Here is a 19242-nt window from a genome sequence, read left to right on the forward strand (position 1 = left end):
AGGCCCTTACTCGCATTAACTCCCCCTTCTGAGACACCAATTAGAAACACACATTCTTGGGCGAAATTAAATGCCATTTGAAATAAACCATGTGCTGACGTTATTCACCCCCACTTATTTTTCAAATAAAAGACATTTTCCCGCATGCAAAAAAAAAAAAAAAAAAAAGAAGGCCTGCTTTCTTTTTTTTTTCCAAAGCTACATAAAAGGGGAGAAAGTAATGGCTATTATACATGCACTGTCATTCCATGCTAAATTTTCATAATTATAACGGAAAGGCGTAAATTTCCAAATGCATGGCATCTCCAAAAGTAATCAAGAGAATGAGCCGCAGGGCTATTTTAATGTATGCAAAACTAGTGACCCACAATAAAGGAGAAAAAAGCTACAATGAATGCAAAGTAATGCGCGCATGCTTGGAACCGGCACTGATGAGGGGATGGCTAAAATTAACACCCAATTAATTTTCGAATTGACAAACAAATGAAACCCATAAATCTACTTTCTCATTAATTTTACCACAGAATAATTCAAAGCTGCAATATCATGAGTGAAAAAAATGGAGGAAAAAAGAAAATGGAAAATGGGCATTATCCATCATAAATATCAAGCAGATAGGAAAGAGCCTTATTAGAGAGTTGTGCTGATAACAATGTTAATCTGTGAAGCACTGAGGCAGGGACATCATCATCAACTGGGGCCCGGGCAACTCAGCCATGTGACTTGGCCTGCGTTTGTTTATCTATCTATTTATTTTCACTTTGCTCAGGGGATAGCCTTGTCTGCGATGACAGAAAAAGCTCCAAGTTTTTCCATCTGCTCCATTTATACAACATGCACAAATTCAGCTGTAATTATGGGTCAAGTGTCCTGCTAAAAGGGGTGTAGTTACTGGGGTTAAGAACATATGTATTCATGCTCCAAACACAAACATTTCAGCATAAACCAATACACAAAAGGAGACACGAGAAAAAAAAAAATTCTCATTAATAATGGATAATGTCGACTTTTTTTCCTGAGCTGGAAAACAGTTTTAAAAAAGAATCAAAATAATGGAAATTCCAGGAGATCAAAACAAGGCATCAACAGTTTGTACAAAAAGAACTGGCTGTGCTGTTGATTATTAGATGCCTCTCTGTTCTTTGGGGGGGAGTTGCTTGCAAAACAAAACAAGTGTTTGGAACAAACACGGGATAATAAAAAAGGTCAGAGTTTCTGTTTGTTTACAGTTTGTTTTGTTTTCCCTGCCTCAAATATGTGGAGTACAGTACAAACAAGAGTCTCATGTGTCTCCCACCTGACCAGACAGGTTGAAGGTTAAGAACAGCCAGCGGCCAGAGCTCATCAACCCTGCCTCTCCTCTTTTCTCTTCCCCCCTCAGTGGAAATATAATGCCTGTCCCCCTGTCATGCTTGCCTAGAATTCAACAGCTCAAACAAGTCAGCAGTCGATTCAAGGTAGGGTCGGCCCGCGCAGCTGTGCTTTGACCCCTCTCGATGTTCTGTTTTTCTTTAATGCTCACGACAGTAAAGCCTCAGCGGCCACCTGCTTCGACTCGCCAAGTTCTCACACAGCCCTTGTTTACACAAGCACACAACAAAAGCACAACATTTCTTGGGTGGGAGATAAAGACGCACAAAGGAGGAGACAATGGGGAGAGCTTCACTTTAGGTCTGTTTAGGTTCGGCTTGGTTGCTAGACTAGACAACACATCAGCGTGTACCAAAGGTGCAACAACAGAATGCTTCTCAAGGTTTGTTAAGAGTTCTTATGTTTTGCTGTATTTTGGCTCCTGATTCTGGGGAAAAGTCAAAAGAAACAAGCTGTATGTTAAATAATCCATTATCACAGCCCTCATCACTGATAACAAACTACTCTGAGTCTCTTGGAAAAATCCACTGGATGACAGAGACAGAAACTGAACTAAATCCCAAGAACCTTTCCAGACTGCAGTCCCATGTCCTCCCCTGTATTATCTGCTAAAAAGGGACTTTTGCAAACCACCTCAATCATAGACTCAATCTGGACTCAGTTGCCGCTCTCACTGCAATTCTCTGGCTGCTCTCTGCTGAGAGGAACTAACGGCAGGGATGAGACTCTGCCAATGGAGACTTCACAGTCAGACCAAACAACCATGTAATCTTGTCAGCCACTTCAACCAAGTCACAGATAAGCTAAGCATATCTCACGACTACTGTGACAATATAGTAGGAGCACACACCCCACCCCCTGCAAGTAATACCTCCATCACAAACCCCACATCCCTGCACCACATGAGACACAGAAGCATTTTCCAAGTTCTTCCCAGACCTTGTGCAGGTTATGAGCAGACCACTCACACTGGCAAACAAAGCAGCTGTTTGTTTAATAAGTGATTGCTGCCATGGCTACGGTAAACAGGAGGAGCGGGGGGTTTGTGTTTATGAACAAACACATCTCCTTGCAGGAGCCATTTAATATTAACCAGGTGGAATGATCAGGCGATTTCCTAGGTGACACTAGGGGCAGGCATAGTGTAAACAGGTTCTGGGAGGAGAGGAGAGGGGGCCAGGCTTTAGGGAATCAAGGTCGAAGCAAATGCAGCTTCAGCTAGAATAAACAGCAAAGCAGAAGTCAAGATAAACAAAAAGTCATTCTTCTGATATTTGAAGACGCATTAAGTTGGTGTGTTGCAGCTGCTAGCGAGCCACCATGAATGAGAACAAGATGGGCGAGGTGGTCTCCTATGGAAACGCATCATTGTCAAGCAAAGCAACCAAGTGTTTCTTCCAGACCCAACAAACAGTGCCTCTTCACAACAGCGCAGCAAGGAACTTGTAAAAACATGTTAAACATTTACCTTGTTCAATTATTCAGTAACTGGGTTCGTGGAAATAACAAAGGATGTCTGAGGGCTCCAAGAGTTGGCACTCACAACATCAGGGTATGGAGTGAAAAAACAACAAAAACAGGAATTAGTTGAAATTGAACGGACAGAGAGGTTTCTATCATAAATCAAAGAGTATGGATTTGATTACTTGATTTATGTGCAACTTCAACAGATCACGAGTTACTCCATCTGCTAAATCAAACATTTCATTGTCCAAAAATAAGCAGTGATTACAAAAGACAAGGTAGGTGATGTATTTTGGGGACTTTCAAGCTGCATGTCACCTTGACCATGAATTTTTTATGCTTACAACAACATGCCAGCTGCTGAGCCAAAGTCATCCATTGAGGCCTCCCTACCCAGAATCCACAGTTTTCTGTCTCCACTTCCCCTACTGATTTCATTTAGTTCTCAAAAAACAGTTACACCCACGTAAAGGAAGGCATAAAATATGAGCATGGGTGCCAAAAACATATTTATAACACATTGTGACGACGCTGATAGGATTCTTAAGCATGAAATCTAGATCCAAACCTATTACTACACCACGAGCGGAGGAAAGGGGTTCGACATCCAAGCAGTGGTGAGTATGAGGATTCATATGAATATCAACCCATTATCACGCCACAAGCTCAAATAAATTGACAATAAGAAGGGTACTAGAAGGCAGACTCCAATGGAGAAGCTGAGTGTATTCCATATTTTCAGAAAATATACAAACCAGTTTGTCTCCTTTGCATGGAGCCATCCGAGAAACAACTCTGTGTAAAGGCCTGCTGTGCACAGACAATGACGGAATGTGCCAAAGTAAGGCAGGCCACGGTATTTTTAGTACAACTAGGGCCGATAGAGACTAAGTAAATAGAGAAGTCTAATGAGTTTAAATCTGGTTGTACATGAATGGAATAGTAATTCTGGGATGTGGAGCCTTTTTTAGGAGTGGTTCGCCACACATTTTCTCCGCGACTCTCCTTCATTTGACTTTGATAATCTCGCTCACATGTGGCTCATGCCCATTAACACTACATCAAGAGGACAGACACCAGGAGACGAGGGGCCTCTTTTTCTGACCACAGGCTCAATGCACAGAAAAACCAGGCATTGCTTCCCTCAAGCTCATCTTACCAATTAGACCTGCCAAACAGGCATACCCATAGAAAAACACAACTTCAATCTATCAGCATCCTATGGGAGCTGAAAAAGCACTTATTGTTTTAACATTACTTAAAGCGTGTCATATATTTTTAATCATTTTTACTAGAATTCATGTAAGGGTTGTTCCCATGGGTATGGGAATGCAAAGGAAATGTGTCAGATGCATTTTCCTGGGAAAACCAAGGTTAGCCCTAACGAACTTGTCTAATTAATATTGTGTGCCTACGCAAAGAGAGGACAATATTATTAGAACTGCTGTCTTGGGGGGGGGGGGGCCTTCTCCTGTGAGCTGACAACATGTAGTCTAATCATTTTTGGGAAAAGCTTTGCAGTTCTGTTAAACCATCAAGACAGACCTGTGCTAAACCACAGCTCTACACACAAAATAAGCCGCTAATTACTGTTGAGTAAGTCATCAAGTGTGGTAGATGCATTTATTATGATTCCTCTCTCAGTACCATGCATGCTAACTGGAAGAAACTGTAGGGTCTGGCATTACCCCCGCTATCTAAATGATTCTTATCACTGTTAAATGTTTCTCTCCAGACAAAAACACACAGCAGGTGTAGGTCTCCCACTTTTTTGTTTAGAGTCACTGACACAGAGATTATGTTAAGCTATTGATTTTCCGGACACATTCATTAACCTTTACCCACAAATAATGACATGGTAATACAATGGCTATTTTATTTCAGTAGTGTCTAACCTACAATTGTCAGTGACTGCTCAGTGACTGATTAAAATGTACTGAGTTTATGTCTCTATAGCAGAACAGTAGTTTGCTATTAGGCATCTGATTCACTGTCACTGGCATGGGAGTGGTCTTACTCACTGACCCCTCCCACTGCCTCTGACAGAGCAATTCTTCCTCGGTATGATACTGGGGTCGTTCAAGCCTAAGAAGCATGTTATTATTTTTAAAAGCCCCAGCTTCCCAGACAGAGGACAGAGAGGGTTAAAAAGGAAGGGAGTTTGTGTCTTCCATTAAGCAGTTAAACTGAAGGTAAAGGGCAAAGGGCTAAATACCAAAAGACCTTACACGAATTTCTGCGTTTTAATGGAATCAGGTTTTAACAACTCTTTTTTGTTAAATACAGCCCATGTCAGAAGGATGGGTTCCACTCATAAAGCAGCACAGTGACAATGTACAGTGGCACTAATACAAGGACATAGTTCATCATGACATTTTCTGCAATTCCCAACTGATTAGGGTCATTATGTTGGAGGCCTGATTTATGTTGTCATTTCCTCTCACCGATCCTGCATCAATGAATCTTAATGAATTGGTAAATAAGGGTGAAGATTACACTGTGTGACACTGCAACATTTCTCTCCCTCAACGGCCGAGATTTATGTAGCCAATTAGAGACTTACAGAGAAAATTGGCTGGCAGAAAAATAATATTCTTTATGGTGCAAAATGGAGGAGCATTCTCAGTGAAGGGCAATTGTACCGTCAGCGTTTAAGTCCATAAACCACCCTCCTAACCCACCTTCAAAATGCAAAGGGAAGTCGGACTCTGTAAGCAGGCAGTTTAGACCATTGTGAGGTGTACATTCACAGAGCTGCTGAGCCCTGTGGTGAGCCAAAAGTCCTTAACATTCAACACTGCCCATCTCCCATGTTTGATCAGCATAAATACACCCCTGTATGACAAACATGTTTACCTTCTCACTGCAAACATCACACAATCATACACCATGAGGTGTTGCTTCTCTAATGAAGACACAGGAGCTTTTATCAAGGCCAGCCGTGTCCCTCTGACAGAACTATGCCTCTTTTATACAGACATCAAAAAGCATTTGTGCAAAGAAAAGAAGCTAAATTATTTGCTCTAAACATACAATAAGGCCATATTTTTCAATTAGTTTTTTCGGAAAGGGGAAAAAAAAATCTTAGTTAAAAAACACATCCAAATGCCCTTCATCTTTTTTTCAAAGAAGGAGTATCAAAATACACTCACCTCTTTGAAGATATCTCTGATCAACACGTAGCAGAGGACATATACAATATGATTAGGGGCTCGTACATCGTTATTACAACCATGATAGTTTTTATTTCTCAGATGCAGATTAAGGAATGTTGAAGATGATTATGGTGAGCGACAAAACAGTTTTTGTATATCACTACAAAGCATGAATAGCTTGCCTGCTTATTAATACCAAGTTCTTAAAAGAGCCCTTAGAGTTATAATGAGAGCCTTTATGTATTACATATTGTGACTAGATTTAGTGTGAGGCAGCGGCTTTGCACATCAAACAAACTGGCCTGCTATTAGGCGCAGGGACTGAGGGATGCTGTGTGAAAAGGAGTGGAAAATTAAAGCTGAAGCAACGCAGGAAAGGGCTTAATTTACTGGCATGTACAGTATGCAAATGAGATTACTCTCAGCTTAACTGCATCATTTATGTCCATAATAACAGCATCATCATTACAGGGCTCAAATTAAATTACACTGTAATTAGCATATCAAAGTGATTGGTTAAAGTTTAAAACAAATACCCAATTTTGTTAATGAACATCTGTAATCACCATGTAGACTCTCAGTGAAAACATCCAAAACAAATATGTGTTTTGGAGAAGGGGAGGAATATCCCTCCCAAACGACATGTCTGTCTGTCTGTGTGTGTGTGTCTGTGTGTGTGTGTGTGTGTGTGTGTGTGTGTGTGTGTGTGTGTGTGTGTGTCTGTGTGTCTGTGTGTCTGTGTGTCTGTGCGTGTGTGTGTGTGTGTGAGTGAGTGTGCATGTTGCAGTGATGTTGGTAGGATTGGGGGGGGGGGGTTTACCTGGAGAGCTCCACACACTCAGGATATATTTCCCAAACTCCAGGAGATCAAAGATCCAATTTCCCACACTTGCCACTTCAGGAGCTCATCAATAAAATACTAATCACTTCACGCCTGATTCTGAGAATGGAGCCGCAGCCGAAGGCTTAGGGAGACTTCCATATCATAAAAAAAACACCTCAGCTCTGACTGTCTTGACTGTTGTTGAATGTGCACACACTCCTGCACAGACGCACCTGTAATTTGCAGTCAGGTTTATCCAATAGCTGTCCTTCCTTTTTCCCTGATACATGCAGAGTTTTAACACTTAGCACTGCATCTCAGAGAGCGCTTCCTCAGACCTCTGACAGAAATCACACACACACACACCTTATGTCATGTGCATATGAATGAAAGTCAGTCCTTTTGATCTTGCACTTTTATCGTCCACATATTATTGATATAATTCAGAATATATGATGGATTTTTTGTTCTTTGACACAATGTCAGTTATACTTCCTCCAAGCTCAAGCGACTACCTTTGTTTTCCATTTTTCTACCATTATCAACAGTATTACTCTGTTTTTCCAGTTGCTACTAATTAACAAAAAGAAAAGGAAAAAGACAGCAGCTAGTAGTGTACATTATCAGAAATGCACTTGTCAAATTTTAAAGAAGTGGCATCTTATTTTATTCATTAAGAAATCCATTAAAAGGCCCTTTTCTTGCAAGTATGTAAAAGATGTGCCTTTCAAGGTAGAGCTAGGGCAAATCCACTCCATCAGCTAATGACGGCACTCATTACACATAGGAGCTGGCTAATGAAGGCGCGGTGGCCGGCCGATCCCCTCACCCGGCATAAAGCCCTATGAAATGCTAATATCTCACTTCTAATTAAAGGATAGTAAGTCCAAATGCACCTTCACGGCTGGTAGCCGGCAACATAAATTTTATTTTTCAACACTAGACTACACCCAGAGATGTGCCCGAGCAACATTCCATTAATTCATATTTAATACCCCCACTACTCCTGCGTTTGCCTTGCTATCTTTCTCTCCTTCTCTCCCCTCTCTGCTTTATATTGTGAGTGGGCACATCATTATGCTTTCTAAGAGTACCTTTTTTTTATTTCGGTTTTTGTTGGTCTGCATATTACTTTTAAGTGCTTCCAGAAATAAACACATATGCACACAACAGCATGTATGTGTGTGTCACAGGGGAAAATTCAGGAAAAAAAACAAAGAAAAAAAGGAAAATGGGCCAGTATCACCCCTGCTGCACCTGTATACATTTTGAGTGTTTACATATCCTTGGCTATAAATATGTTTACAAGAAAACCTGCTGCCCTTCTCAGAAACTGACCTTGAAGCCAGTAAACAACCCTTTCACAAAGTTCATTAACGTCATAGAGGGTATAGTCTTTCCCCTCAGATGGAAAAAAACAAAAGGTCAGTGCCATTAGATTATCAACAAAATATAACTGTAATGGAGTGGAAATTATAGTAATAGTACAGTCTATGTAACTATGGTTGAAACTGAATGTACAAAACCGGATTTTATCATTGTAATCATCACTGGCTGAAAATCTCAATAGCTAATTATTTGACCACTTCCTTACACCTCTATGTGTATGTTTCACAGGTATCAAAGTCACTGTGATTCAGTGCATGTATTTCATCAGTGGCATTTTGCCAATCAGATGAAAGCCTGGATCTCAAATCTCTTCCAGGAATTCAGAAAAAGAGGCTAGTTTTACCATGAATGTCAAAATACTGGCTTTAATTAAGCTTTAATTGAGAAATGTCAATACTGACTCAATGGGTCTGTATCATTTTATAAAAGAAATAATATAAAGATATAATCAACTCTGTCTGTCTGTCTATCCATCCATCTGACATCGCTTTAAGAACAAGTATCTTTCAAACTGCACAGATTATTAAAAGTAATGTTTTATTTAAGTGCATTTATTTCTAGAATGTTAAAATACAAATTGTTTTACATTAGGTGCATCATTTGCCAGAGGGGAGCAGTAAAATGCATGAATGTAAAGGTCAGTGTTAAGAACATATCACATGATGTCTATTTGATCCCAGCCCAAGTATTTTCCCAAGGATTCTCTGGCTCTGTACTGTGTAAATCACGCAGTCTGACCTTCTACATTCCTCATGCTCTGTCCTCACATTCATCCACAGGCACAGATAATACTGGGCAAATATCATAAACGTGAGGATTTTAGGATTGAGGTGAGGATGCCATCATCCTCTACCAACTGGGAAAAAGAAAGCCCATGCATCTGAAAGAACCTTATTTCCACCTGCTGCCAGACTAACCTGCGGTGAGGTTGCCTGACCCTAATGCCTAATAGCCTATATACTGAAAATCCATGGAGAATATCCCCAGATGATTGGCAATTTAAGTAACCTCCAGTTTTAAGAAATTGATCACATTTTACCTGGATTTTTTGGCATTTTGTATTATATATTATAACACTGCTCATCCAAGACCGTCCCCTTCCGCTTGTTTTAAACGAACTACTGTTGCTGCTGCAAAAGCAAATCTTAAAACTTTCATGGACATTATAGGTTAAACCCCTAATCAGTTCTACCTGCCTTAAGCAATAACACATTGGCATGTATTTATAACTACAACTGATGCTTCAGCACACTTCAGAACCGTTCAAATGAAAAAGGCAAAGCCTCCCGAATGGTACATTTCTTCTGTAGCAACCCGGGGCTTTCTGGTGAGATGAATCCATCCAAGTATCATAAAGGGTTTCTGAGCATTGCCAAAATGTTTCCAGTTCAAACGTAGCGTCGGATTCAGGCCAGGGCGTGACCTGCAACTGAACTGGGCTCTGTTCGGCCACAGGGAGGAGGACAACAGCCACTCCAAACACCTCACCCCACCCCACCCCCTGATAAATAACTTAACACAGCAAACAGAGGCCCATCAGTCAACCTATACATAGCTAACACCAGGACAGGGACAGAGATCGATGGAGAGATAGAAACAAATAAAGAAAGGCAGAAAGAAGACAAGAAGAGAAGAGAGGACGAGAGGGGACAGAGAGGTGGGGGTACATTGTGAGGGCATCTAACAGTGCAGAGTAGATAAATATCACACAGCAGCCTCAGCCAAGCAGCGTGGAAGGCCAAGTGCTGTAAGACTGTGAAAGCCAGGCTATTTTGCCGAGCTGTGACATTTGTTTCTTATTGTCTAAGTGGCAGCTGAAAGCGTCTCCCTGCGAGGGCCCCTCGGCTCTGCTCCGGCCCGCTTTGACAGGGAGGTAACCATATTAGGACGTGTATGGTAAAGTAAACAATAACATAGTTGCAATGAGATGGAAATTTTTCAGCTAATGGTGTTTGTCATTCCTGTTTTCAGTGCACTGAACAGCCCTGTGTTTTTTGCTAGCCAGCCAGGGAGACTTTGTTTATGAAAAAAAACGCAGGAGTCAGGGCTAAAACCAGAACAAAAAAAGACAAAAACTGTAAATAAATATCAGTTTAAAAATGCCTCCACCTTCATTTGATTCCATAAATAACCCCACATCTTGGTAGAAATACCTTTTCCGCTTCTGTCCCTTCCCAGCCATCTCCACACTAGGGCAGCTAAATTTGAAAGCACGTATTTTCCTCTCCAGTTTGGCCAAATTCTCAGTGAACGCGAGCAGCTGAATTTGAACTTTAGATACTGTCGTTCAAATACAATCAAAACTAAAAGTGGTCATGCCAGCATTTATAACAGCAAACTTAACTGCAAAACCAATTCATTCCAGTGGAATCACCAGAATCAGTAAACTAAATTACTAAATTTGCAGCCAAATATTTCTCATCGGGTTCAATTTTGGTGAACTCTGACATGCAAATGCACAGCACTGACCAAGAGCAAACCACATATTTCAAAAAGTCGCCGGAATGATTTGTGCTGTGTCACTTTCTGGTGTGACCAGACATCTAGATTGGGAAATATTTGTTATTAAGAATAAGTCTTGTTTACTTATTTGAGCTGTCATTCAATTCAGACTTTGAATACTTTAACGATTAGATTCTACACCCATATTTTGGTTTGTATTGTGAGTATGATGCTAGGGTGGATGAAATAACTTTCATATGTAGAATTTCATACGTGAATGGCTTTTCTTTAATTCTGACTCAGTATTCAAAATATTTTGACATTCTGCAGAAATTCAAACCAGAAAATGAGTGGGAAACCAATTGTTAACAATATACAATGTGAATCCGAGCAGTGAGAAAACTTGCGGTTGACTGAAATAACTGCTTGTCCATACTCTCGGATACGACCCATAGGAGCGTACCAGTGCACACGGCGCTGACTATCAGTTTCAGACAGGAAACGAACGTCTCCTGTATGAAAGTCCTGTGATTTGTCGCGGACTTTGTCACTCTATAGACTACGTCACCTAACTTCCTCCTTTGCTCCAGTTATAATTACTACAGCCGCTAGAGGTTGCCTAACAATAAAATGTAACTATGGCTCGTAATAAGTTGCCTGCACAGACCACCTATGGGCTCTTTTTTTTTCGTTCTCCCCATTTCTTACTAATTTCATCAGCATGTTGAGCTATTTAAAAAAATGTATCCCTCATTGTATTCTATGTTTCACTTCTCACTTGTTCTCTACCTTGTTCACTCCCTTTTCTTTGGCTCTGGTAACCACACTATCTTTTTCAGGTTAAGAAAAAGCATAATTGCATATTTGTGTATGCGAAAGTGTGGAAAACAAAGACTCAGTTATTTTCCAGGTCTCGTGAATAAATACTGCCAACTCACTGGTCAACTATTCAAAAATGAACTTTACCTCGGTATGACCTGAAAAAAGGAAAGTCTTCCCCAAGGTCAAAGCTCACAATATGTGAAAATGTTCACACGCATTTCTAAAGACATACAGTAGATTCAGTCAACTATAGTATGAAGCTGAAGTAGACGTGCAACTCCTCCACTTCTGTCCTCTCCACATGGTGACTTTCTTTGTTTGGTTTTTACCCACCTCTTTCCAGCTCTCTCTCTCTCTCAGCCTCATTCCTAATCTCACACCAAAAATGCAAGCTGTTTATTTGCGTAGGGCTGAAGCCATTCCATTAAGTAGCCCCACCAGGTGCTTTATCCCTAAAAGGGATTTGTTTTCTAAAATAAACGGAGAAAGCAAAGGACTGCCAGAGTGATATTTACCATGACATGAAATGCTTGCAACAAAGTCAAAACTATCCAAATAAGAATCACTGCGGCTTGTAGGAACTTATTTCAATTTCCTTACATAGTCATAGTCCTTCACTAGTCAAAGAGGAAACCATAAACAAAAGTCCCTTTAACATGCCATAATATATAAATGTATAATTTTGTTTTGGGGGGCAGGAGCAGTATGTACATATGTTAACTCGTGTATAATATTCCACTAGTTACATTCCAGTGTTGTTTTTTTTTCGCAGTCTGACAGATGCTGGCCTAGGTTACCACAAAAAAACTCTGTTTGTCATTTTTGTCAATTGTCATTTTGCTCTGACGACAACAAATCAATCCAAGTTATTAGTTCTATTTCATCTTTTCTGAAGGAGAGACACAAGGCCAAAGGTAAAAAAGGAGAGCCCTGGCAGTTTTTCTTACTTTTGTGATTTTCTTTTCATCATGCTCCAAGACAACTCATCTGCAGATGGAATTTGCTTACTTCTGTCGCCTCAGTCAATCTCATACGAAGACTGTCACGATAGCCGTCTGCACCTGGTAGCAGGCTGACATTATCAAAGTTTCTCCCTCTCCTAGGCAGACCTGAGTATATACATCCGTCAATATGTTCCAGACCAAAAGGAAGACATGCCTGTTTGATGCTGATAGAAAAATAGATTGAAACTTGCCAAACGCATTTTCCCCAAAAAGATACTTTAAGTAGCTTCCGGATAACACATCGGTGACAACATTATCAGTGTGATTCTTTCTACCTCGACAGAAGATAATTCACATGAAGGCTGAAGGAGATGCAAGAGAGAATAAGAATGTTACTCTATTGTGTGACAACTGTATTCAGCATAAGGCACGCATTTAACTGTGCAGCCTGTTTAGAAAGACAACACTGAGGCGGGCAATCTGCCAGAGTGTGTTCTGATAGCAGCTGATGCGGCCATGGGAGCAGAGCATCAGATAGGGAAAGCAGACAGCAGCCAGGTGAGGGTGTTTAGAAGGCTTTGACACATCCTGTGATCTCAATCAACAGGAAAAGGCACAAGAACGCCGTCGCTTTATGTCTCTGCCTTGGTCTCCATTGTGACGTCTTTGTAGGCACGATAATTTTTCATTTTCACGCTGCCTTGCATCTATTCTGCCTGTCATTGTTTTTAACTACAGCAGCCAAGCTCAGAGAGTAGATTACGGTACTTACAGTGCATGAAAAACACAGCAACAGAACTGCCAGTGACAGAAGCGTTTAACTTTCTTGCTAGAAATCTCCCCCATGTGGCACTTTCGCTACAGCGAGTTGTTTATTATGTTCCAAGCTAGGCATAAGCGATTAAAGGAGCTCTTAAGAATCAAAGTGTTATAAATGCATGGAAACACAGCCGGCTGTAAATGCCACAGAATTAGAAGCTTACCAAGCCTAATACTAATACATGGCAATTTTCAGCTTGATGCTGATATAAAGAAATTACTTTTTTTTTAAAGTAAGCAATAAATGCAGTCAAGGGAACTATTACAGATTTCCTATTTTCATCCCAGCATAAATCTGCACACGACCTTTCCGCTGGTCCAATTCATGAATCCACTTGTTTATTCTTAACACTTCCATAAAAAGTGGATTAAACATAGCAACCTCAACAGCTAAAACTTAGGCAATATAAACCAAAATATTTAAAGTAGAGGAAGAGTCACAAGAAACTGAGTGTTTGCATGATGTGTTCTTCTCTCCCTTACATGGATTCATAAAATTCAAATCAAGTCCAGCATAAGACGATAACATTTTGATGCCCTCAAAACGAAAAAACGTGTTTTGGGCATCTGAAGATTCTTCTAAGCAGAGGCACTTCTTTGGAAAGTTAGATGCCATCAGGTCTGAATAAATTGGCAAAAAGAGTAAGCCTACATACAGTTCACATCAGAGGCAGCCCTATCGCACAGTTATGCCAATATGATGATAAGTACGATATCTAAGTCAAAATTTTTGTCAGACTGCTTTAAGACTTTTCCGACAGTTCAAACTCTTATGTTCTAATTAGCATACAATCAATGATAAATATTTTAAAAGGAACAGTTGGTCCAAATGTTCTGAAAAATGAGCACAATACATGTTTTTACACACACGCTGTATTTGACTCTATTGCGCTTTAAAAGAGCTTTAAACACCAAGACATACTAATCCCATAAGCTGCCAAAGGGATTTCTGCATTAGTGATGCAATCAAAATCACATTGGAAACTTGTGTCAGTAATTAGGCTGATTTTGCCACATTAGCATTAATTACACAACCATTTGGAAGATTTCAGGGCTGATCTTACATCTGGAGCAGGCGGCTGAGGGGCCTGCTGGAGTGGACCTGACTATGCAGAGAATGCACTCCAGATAAACAGCAGCAACATGAATCCGCCACTTCAATTTTCTCCAAGTCTCTGTTCTCCAAATGTGGGGGTGACTGTCTGAATCAAATACAAGAGGTGTACAGGCTGTTTAACATACTGTGGTGAGGAGGGCCTCTTCTTAAATGAAGAGAAATATGACTAGAGGTACTGTAATGATGACCTTTACAGCAGCTTTTTCCAAACTCCATGGAAAAAAACTGCAGGAGTTTAACACTACGATGTAGCTGGATTTATTATATTTATATTATATAGTTGCTCATTGACAACCTTTTTGTTTGTAGAAATCACTGCAGGTTTGAATGGAGGGGCTCCCTTTTCCTAAAATGCTGCTTTGAGAAAAATACTGAAGGCAGAACAGCTAAGCACCTGTAAGCACTTTTTCATATTTTTATGGCATGAAAATGTTCAAATTTGGCATTTTGTTTAAATTTATCATGTAGACAAAATATCAGCTATTGCCATACAGTTATGGAAATAAGTGCTTGCAAATGATTCTATGAAAATACAGATATTACAATGAAAAACAGCTATTTTATCCATCCTAATTTTCACAATATGTACGATAGGATATCCTTCCATGGACAGAACATGTTGTTATATAATTCAATAATCATTAAATTAGTTAAATCACTAGTTCCAATCACAGAAATGAAGACTGGTTGAACCCAAGTTACATTTCACATCATTTCTATCTTTAGAACAGCTTTGTTTTTCAAACGTGCAGTCTTTATTTGTCACATTACACACACACGTCCTACCTATGTACCCACACGTCACAACATGTTACTGGAGGGAGACGGAGAGTGAGAGAGGTAATGATAATGATAGTAAAAAGATAATGAAAGAAAGAGATGAGAGTGAGGTTGAAGCTGTAGGAGACAGAAAACAGACACTCCTCCTCTGAAGCACTACTGAAGTGTTAACCCCCCCCCCAGCCACACACACACACACACACACACACACACACACACACACACACACACACAGACACACACACACACACACGCCCTACAGTCATACTCCGCCTCACCGGATCGCTCCAGCCAAAGGTTCACATCCGGGGGGCCCCAAACCTTCTCAGATAGGAAGACGGGCGTGAGAAGCAAACACCAGATATCAACCAGAATGACTGAGATGCCAACGACAACAGGAGGGAGTGCGTTAAACCTCCCCCTTCTTGTTTGGTAAACATGGCATTACCATATTTCAGCTTTTCCTGACAAATGTCAACATTTACAAGCAGACAGATACCCCCACCTTTCCTCATTTCCTACCAGCTCTTTAAAAGTGCAACTTAAAACTATTTTAAGACTACTAATTACACAACCAACTCCCTCTTAACCGTCCTTTTATTGCTCACCATGCTAGTCTCAAATCAGCAGATTCTGAAACCACTGACTGAGTGCACCTGTCAGCCCCCCCACACACACACACACACACACACAAACAAATACCGTACACAAACAAGACAACCGCACTGCATTTAGTTAATTATTAAGCCAATTCGATACAGCATTCACACACATGCAGGGACTAGAGTCTGGTGAATGATTGTGTGTTTACCTTCTACAAGGACTTGCTTATTTAAAGCAATCTTCAGTTCCAGCAGTGGTATAACAGCCTCCTCGCCCTGCGGACACAAGATGGAGAATTATTTATGGTTATGAAATAATTACCGCTACAGACCATGATGCTTGTCATCAGCACCCGCAAGCCAATATACAAAAAGAAACACAGAGTACATGAGTGTAAACTAAATGCTTCCAGTAACAAGTAGACCACCAGTTGCTATTGATTAGAATAACATGCACAAACAACCTTATATGTGTTCAGAGAAATCACCAGAAAGAAATCAATTCTCTGCATTCTTGAGCTGTTTGCTGTACCAGTCACCGTACCTTCCCTGGCTGCTACGGACGTACATCCACCATTTCAGCTCAGAGCAAGGCAGAAGGCACCTTTCGTTTAGCCTCCTGTAGCCTACTATTGTCACCGTCGGGCACATCCTTGCATTTCCATCTGTCTGTTAACTACAACTACACCCACTCATGATAACAAGCGAACAATGGTGCTGTCTGATGTGAGTGAATGGTTTATTTGCAAGACAAAACCTTTTCATATTACTGACAGCGGACGCCCTTCTTGGCCCTCCTGGTGTACACACTGTATCTGTACCTGCTCTGCCCTGGCTCAACTCCCCCCTGGGCCGCCCTGATCTGCATGCACACAGCTTTCCTAACTGAGCACTCAACCCAGGCAGGGAAAGATGAAAAAAAGAGAGAGACACGGAAACAAAATCTTATTTTTATGGTAAACTGAGAAGTGACTGTGGGCCAATATCTCAGGTGCATTTGAATAAAAGCATTAAAGCATATCCAAATATGAAAGGGAAAAAAAGCTCCAACTCCCTCTCCCACTGTTCTTTTTTGCCGTTTACATTTGGCAGTCAAAACTGTGGCCAGGCATTTGTGCAAGTGTTTATCTAAAGCAGACTGAGCATAGATAAAAACACACTGGCCCAACTTACCCAGTTTCAGCATTAATTATGTGTTAAATGCCCTTGTTGAAAATGGGAGTCAACATGCAGCTCGCTCTGAACTCTACTGAGGGTTGAACAATCATCGAAAATGGACCATTCCCACACAACTACCCTATTATTGTGATTCATTACACTTCAATTAACATATCATCAATGGAATCGTAAATCAATGGCGAGTGGTGACAAATGACAGATATTTTCAGTTTCAAACTACTAAACATCATTAATTCCCATCACCTGAAAGAGCACCAGGAGCTAAATGAGTTTACCCAATGCATAACATCCATTTAGATAAATGTTCCATCATTTTAATGATGGAAAATTTGTATTGGAGAGAAAAGGCAACAACGGGATCCTGATAGCAGCTGTATGCCTTTTCTCCTTGTAATATAATGCCCACCTCGTAATACCTAAACAGATAATTGTCTCCATTTCAAACAGCACAAGGCTGTAATATTGCCATTTAGAACAGTGGGGGTGCGGAGAACGTAGGGTGAGGATAAACAAGCGCATGCTGCTTCGCCCGGTTGGGAAAACCGAGCCCATCACACACTCCCACATTGAGATTTTAGGGAATAGAACAACTCCTGGTTGAGATAATTACCCACCTAGGTGGGTTATGTGCATGCTCAGTAAGAGGCCTGAGCTAAGAATATGAATCAAAATGCAACAATTTCAAAAGACAAAGGAAACTAAGGAGCATTTTGCAAGGTTCTCTTGCAAAGTCTTGAGACGATGTTGTAGGTATATTGTGTTAAACAAAGTGGAAAATAGGACAATAAAGACTTTTGAGAAAGAAATATCTCATAGTAGATATAAGGCTCGTGCAGTAGATCGCATTAGCCTTAGCCCGATACTTTTATAGGATCACATGATCCACATAAATGTTTCCATTCTTTATGCAAATACCACAGGGTTCATTGTAGTGGTGGGGGGAAAAACATGCAAACACCCTATTGTCAGAGGAAATGGACAATCAGAAGGGTTTTTTGCTATGGTAATGAACTGCGGTGGTTACATCTGAGCACGAACAAAGACTCATTTTATTCTTTCCACAAACCTGTGAAGTGGACTTCCCTATTTGTGAGGGGGTCACGGCTTCACAATATGCTCTCTAGTCCCAGGTATGTTATCAGTGCCTTTGGCTTTGTTGTGAGATCACATGTTCAAAATATGAATTAATACCCCTCCACTGAAATGCACCCAATCCCAACAAAAGGCCCACATTCACTGTGGACAGCTCTTCAACTCCTCTAATGGACAGGCTTTCCTCTCTCTTCACACTGTGCAGACAAAAAGATGAGGGCCCATGAATATTTACCACTAAGTAAAGTTATTCCATTAATTACTCTAAGCACGCTTAATACTGTATCTGTGGCTACTTCAGTGGCAGCCCGTTAATGAACCTTCACACATCATTACCATATTAATTAATGCTCAACTCAATGGTTGTCAATAGGAGGCTGCCAGAGTTGTGTCTCGGTTCTTTACAGCCCATCCGGGATGTTTCGATCACTTAGTATCAGCATCTGAATAAATCTACAGTATCTATTTATCATTCCAGGACTTGACGGTCTGTTTGAATAAAACAAAAAAAGTAGTGACACTGGTTCAGCACTCCTTAAGGCTGGTGGATCTGTATTAAGAGCAGTGTGTAAATAAGAAGAGGGCGTAGGAGAGTTTTAGTTGCGAGTCAGTGATATCTATATACAGGGTCATTGGTGTTTGTTTTTAGGGAGTGTGCAGGAAATTTTCCAAGTCACTGTCTGTGCTCTGAAACACAGGAAAATCTAAAGCATGACTCACTTTTCAACAAATGCAGCTGCTTACTGTATGATCTGATCTGCTAAAGGGGCTGACTGCACACTATTTTCTCCCTCTTTTCTTCTGGGATTTTATTAAGAAGGACTGATTAAATGAAAAACATGGCTAAGTCTCGTAAAGACAAAAAAGTCAGCATTTGAAAAAGTGAAAAAACGAGCATTGTTTTTTTTCTCTTTTTGATGCGATTGGCAGGATCCTGGCATTATATTGTAACACCCACACAGACTGTAAACAACAGCACTTTCTGACACGCACACAGACTCAAAACCCACCAATTAAACACAACTTCAATCCAGTCAGTCCTTATTCTGGGAGCTTTTTTTTTTTTTTTTTCCAGATTCTCTTTTTTTCTCTAAGCTTAAAAGGCAACAGTGCAGTCTGGTGAATGTCAGGCCTGTCTGATCCCCCAGATTCTTTGGACCTGCCCTCACGTTTTGCTGAGCTAAGAACAAAGTACACAGAGTGTACACAGAGAGCTTTGCTGCCTTAATACCAAGGAAGTGGA

The 19242-nt window shown here is 40.6% G+C and overlaps 1 protein-coding gene across 6 annotated transcripts in view; it reads right to left on the reverse strand.

Moving 5' to 3' along the window:
* The window catches only part of foxp1b (forkhead box P1b), a 150061-nt gene that overhangs the window by 83551 nt on the left and 47268 nt on the right, over positions 1-19242 (reverse strand). For 5 of the 6 annotated variants that reach the window (XR_005709800.1, XM_040159141.1, XM_040159144.1 and 2 more), the window contains one exon: positions 15938-16004. The gene's annotated coding sequence lies outside the window, so the exon portion shown is untranslated. Of the gene's footprint in view, positions 1-2839; positions 2913-15937; positions 16005-19242 lie in introns of those variants that run through there. The other variant, XM_040159143.1, reaches the window with a different exon arrangement.

This window comes from Xiphias gladius, chromosome 21, assembly GCF_016859285.1.
Source record: "Xiphias gladius isolate SHS-SW01 ecotype Sanya breed wild chromosome 21, ASM1685928v1, whole genome shotgun sequence".
NCBI lineage: Eukaryota > Metazoa > Chordata > Actinopteri > Istiophoriformes > Xiphiidae > Xiphias > Xiphias gladius.